The 5,498-nt window shown below is 33.8% G+C and overlaps 1 pseudogene; it reads right to left on the bottom strand.

The window, feature by feature from the left end:
* Window positions 1-338: 338 nt before the first annotated feature.
* The window catches only part of LOC129676272 (kinesin-like protein KIF18A), an 87,158-nt pseudogene continuing 81,998 nt past the window's right edge, over window positions 339-5,498 (bottom strand).

Raw genomic sequence — 5,498 nt, 5'->3', positions numbered from 1 at the left:
CCAAATACATTTTCTCCTAATTTCGTGACTTCTAATGTCTCCCTGTTTTTGAAAATAATAAGGGCAATGTTATACTCTATTTTTTTCTACAATGTCCTAAACCAAGCTGTGGTAAATAAAACCAAACCGACATTATGTTGACAAAGATTTTTCAAGAGTAACAAATGTTGGAGAAATGGGAAACATAACCTGTTGTAATTTTATATTTATTTCAAATATAAAAAAGTTTTATTTTGTTTGCTGAAAATATTTGAGTGAACGGTTTTAGATGGCTTTCTTTCACAGACTTGAAATACATTTCTGAAGGGACAAATAGCAGGCAAAAGACATTAACAGTTTTATAGTACATTTTCTTTTGAAGTATTTCTTTTAAATTTTCTAAGTGAATTTGAATTTATTTTGTTGGTGTTTTTTTCATAGTCTAGAGAATAAATAACTATAAATAAATAATAATTCAAAACTCACTGTTAATTTAACCTAAAACAATTTATTGACAAAAGTTTACTCTTGGAATTCATGGCAAAATAACATAATTTAAAATACAGCAAATTCCCTGAGGTCTCCACCTCTAGGTGAAGACTCAGGGCTTATGGAAGAAGGGGGGTATAAAAGGATTCTAAGGGAACAGGAGACTCACGTGGAGACCAACACAGAAAAAATATATGGGGCCAGGTTGACTGAAGAGACTGATGCATCAACCAAAGACCATGCATAGAGAGGACCTAGACCACCTATGCAGATATAGCCCAGAGACAGCTCAGTCTTCATGTGGGTTCCCTAGTAAGAGTTGGAGAGACAGTCTCTGACATGAACTCAGCTGTCTGCTCCTTGGTCACCTCTCCCTGGTGGGGTGACCCAGCCAGCCCACAAAGGAAGAGGATCCAGACAGTGCTGATGTGACCTGATAGGTTAAAGTCAGAGTGTAGCAGAGGAAGACTTCCCCTATCAGTGGACTAGGAAAAAAGGATAGGGAAGGAGGAGAAGGGAGGGTAGGACTGGGAAAAGATGATGAAGGGAGCTGCAGCTGGGATACAAAGTAAATAAATTGTAAATACTAAAACTAATAATAAATATGATCCTGACTTCTTATTCTACTTTAGTATTTGTGTACTCTTGAATATATGTTTTATAATGCATCTTAAGTTTCCTTTTCTATGATGTATAAAAATCATACCCATCTAACCACAAAATATGAAAGGAGATATTTGTAAAGACATAAAACCAAGCTCATATGACAGACAGTCATGTAATTAAATATGAGATTAATAGCTCAGACATACCTATTGTTGGTCTGTTTTCTTGCAAGATCTTATCACTTGAATTATCTTTTCAAATGCATTTGGCACATCCATGATTCTTATTGGATTTTAAAGAAGCATTTGATGGAGAACTTGTGGGAAAAGTTTTCCTTTTAGTTAAGGCATTCAAAAATATCTTTAATTCATGTGCCATATATGATAATGATATATATATAAATATATAGTGATAAAAGAAGTCAAATACAGAAATAATAATTGTGAAATCCCGTGTAAGTAATTGGAGGCACTAAAATTACTTAGAAAATAAATCTAATTATCTGTGATGTTAATGATGCCAATATAATTTAGATGATTCTGGGTACAGGTGGCAGTTCTGTGAATATTTCCTTGGTTCTTTGCCACAATGAACATTTAATCACTGCTTGCTATACACAGTATAGAGATATGTCACAAGGAGTGAAAATACAATGATGTTAAAGATTTAAAAAAAGTTAAAACATTGTTAAGATTAAATTTTATCAGTTAAAACTCATTTTGTAATATCTAGGGATGTTAGCTCTAATTTTCTTTTTTTTAAAGAAGAAAATTGTTAATAGTATATAAAATACACAGCAGATGTTTTAATATTTTAAAACTATATTAGAACATATACACCCTAAATATGTACATGAAATCTGCTAACTGGAAAATACCAGAGTTTATTACTTTCAAGCCCATCTATCTTTAATAGGGGAAAAGGAAGATTTAAAAAAATAATTATGCACACATCTAGCATTAATCTTTTTTAATCTTATTTAATAGCAAGATCTAATTATTAATACCAGAGGGAATGTAACAGAGTAGTAGCTAATAGTCTATGAACAGTCAAGTCATATTCTATATTATATTCTTTAATATTATTTCACAGTATTGGCTTCTCGTGTGCTAGTCCTTAACATATCTAGGCCTAAAAATACACAATTTACATAACTAGACATTTCTTAGAATATGTATTTAATAATGACTGTATTTACATTTTAAGAACATTTTTAGTATAAACATTTGCAAAATTTTAATAAAAGCATGAAAGCATGTAAAGATCCAGAAAACTTAATATTAATTAGTGAGAAGAATGACAAAATTGAGACAATATGAAGTAGTGCTGAAGTGGGTGAAGCAGAAAGTAACTGCATGTGTCAGACTAACTGCACAATTTAGACGGACACCCGAGCAAAGTAAAGCAGAACTGGCCCACAGAACACTATTCCAAGACTGCTACTCAGTGCGGTCCTGAACTCAGGGGATGGGTTTAAGACTAAAATTTGCTTTGTTTTTCCCTAAACATTTAAGTATAATAAACTTCCACTTTTTGCCCAAAGGAAGCAGCTTATGACTTCGGCCAGCATCAACTGTCTTCTGTACAAAGAAAACTATTATGCAAAGCAAGTATTATCTGAACCGCAAGCTCTGCTTATCCTGCCACAGGTGGTCTTGTAAACACTGCTACTAAATAGCTCACAAAAGGCCCCACACACAGCATGAATATACTAAGATAAAGGAATGGCTGACATAGTAGGGTGTAGAGATACCATAAGATCTTATCATATTAGTCAGAATGGCATGCAAAGAAAGTTTAAATTGTTAATTTATGGAATTTTCCAGTTAATGTTTTCAAATCTTAGTTGACTACTGGTAACTGAAACACAGAAAGCAAAACCAAGGGGTGAGGAGACTACTGCATCATTTGTTAAAGTGCCACAGATAGACAGATAAAATCAATTTATCTGTATTCTTCAATTTTCCTTTGTTCTCTGTGTTGAAAGGGCAAGTGAAGATACTAAATTCACCTATAAGAAAAAATTTTATGAAGTGTGAATAAATATACTATTATGAATTTGTATCCTGTGGTCTAAATGCAACAAGTTCATGGAAGAAAATAAGAAACTCATAAAAGTTAACTTCAGGTGTTCTACTTTTCTCTGTATACTATTGGAAAGAAAAAGGGGTAGAAAAAGTAAGACCATTTCATATTTAGTATTTAGTTAGTATGTATTGTGAGTATACCTTTGATATGTCATACAACTTAGGCTATTTTATTAATCACAATTGTGATTTGTAGTATGTTTTCAAATTGGTGATTTAATGGCCTTTGCCAGCTTTAGAAAACTATTAGTCACTATCTTATCAAATAACAATTTTCTCTATTCTTTCTCTTCTTTTGGAGACTGAAAATACTCATTTCCAGAAAATAGTGGGTTTCTACAGATATCCTCCACTTTTTTTGTTTTCTTTCTGTTTCTTCTTTTATTTGTTTAGGCATTTTTCTATACATCAACCTTCCAGTTCACTAATGCTCTCTTTTGTTATGTTAATCCATTAAACTAGTTGGCTAAGCTTTAAATTTCAGCAAAATCTATCTTTGTGGTTCTAGGATAGCAATCTGATTAACAGAATATAGTTCTTTTACCAATCTTCTATCTTATCTATTCTGCTGAAATTAATCATGGCTACAATCAAAAGGTCATATTTGCTAATCCTTATCTCTATCATCTATGGATCACTGTTCTTCTGATTGGTTTCCTTCCTTTAAGCCATTTGGTTGTGTGTCTTTAAGCAAAGACTTAGTTGGTCTAAGATCTGTTTCAGGCTTTTAAGAATTGGTTTATTTCTTGTTTGTTCTACTCCTAGGACACGGCACTTCCCAATTTCAAATAAAATACAGAGGTTTTTAAAAGGTTCCCTTCTTCCATATCTTCTGACTCTAAACCTTTGTACCAAAGAATCAGATTAACTCTGATTAACACACTAGTCTTTCAGTAGCTACTTTCAGTTTGATTCTCAACAGAACTTAGAAGATGGGACGCCTTAAAAGCAAAGGTCACCAGAACAACTTGTGTCCCTTGCTCAGTGAGAACTGTCAATCACTTAAGTTTCTTTTGTTTGGCCTCTAGCATTATGCTATGAACTGACAAGTCCAAAAGTAAAGGAGGTGTGGTAAATTAAAATAGGCTTCCTGTAGCATGCTGCTTTCTTGGACATTACATTCTCAAGTCCTGGCAATCATGGTTGCTTGCCAGTGCCTTCAATAAGCTGTTAGTTGTATTTTATTTAGCTGCTTTAATTCAATGACAATTTAAATTGTTCTTGATTGGTAGCTTGGTCTAATATGAGTTACAGTGTCATGGTCAGACTGAGGAGATTCTTCACTTCATTGTATTCATTAAAACAACTGAACTCTAGGAACAAAGAAATTCAGGACAAACAAACAATTGTCACCAGAACAAAAGTAAGAACACAGTGACAGTTTGGAAGATGGAAGACTTTTCAGTTTATTTTTTAATAATCTAAAAATAGGATATTTTATGTAAATTTCAAGGGAAATTCTTGGAATTCACTGAGCACTTAGTGAAGATGATTAAATAATAAGTGAGAGTCTAATAATAATAACAAGTTGTGGAAATGAAATCACGAAGATAATCTTATACAGAACCTGAAACAATGCATACTTAATCATACCTTGTTAATTTCCATTTCCTCTTTGCAACAGTTGTCATTGCTTTGCAGGATGGCACTCTTGTTGATACAGTCCTAGAATCCTTAGCTGAAATGAAGAAGACTAAAGCCTGTATATTAAGAATGAAAGATTGAAGAGAACAAATTTGATTTTACTACAAAGAAAAAAGTGATTTGTACTTTTATAATTAGGAAAACATTGATATTAACATATACAGAAAAATATAGCACTATGTAATAAAACTTCCCTCAATTGTATTTTTCCCTTTCTTTTTTTAATTTTTTATTAATTACACTTTATTCATTTTGTATCCCCCCATAAGCCCCTCCCTCCCTCCCCTTTCTGCATGCATGCCCCTCCCCAAGTCCACTGATAGGGGAGGTTCTCCTCTCCTTTCTGATCTTAGTCTATCAGTTCTCATCCAAAGTGGTTGCATTGTCCTGTACTGTGGCCTGGTAAGGTTGCACCCCCCCTCAGGGGGAGGTGATCAAAGAGCAGGCCAATCAGATTATGTCAGAGGCAGTCCCTCTTCCCATTACTATGTAACCCACTTGGACACTGAACTGCCATGGGCTACATCTGTGCAGGGGTTCTAGGTTATCTCCACGAATAGTCCTTGGTTGGAGTATGAGTCTCTGGGAAGTTCCCTGTGTTCAAATTATCTTCTTCTGTTGCTCTCCTTGTGGAGTTCCCCTCCCCTCCAGCTCTTACTATTTCCCACTTCTTACATAAAATTCCATTCACTG

Source organism: Psammomys obesus, unplaced genomic scaffold (assembly GCF_907164565.1).
Source record: "Psammomys obesus unplaced genomic scaffold, mPsaObe1.curated_primary_1811, whole genome shotgun sequence".
Classification (NCBI taxonomy): Eukaryota; Metazoa; Chordata; class Mammalia; order Rodentia; family Muridae; genus Psammomys; species Psammomys obesus.
Note: the sequence above shows the minus strand (reverse complement) of the source record. Positions and strands in the feature narration are given on the sequence as shown.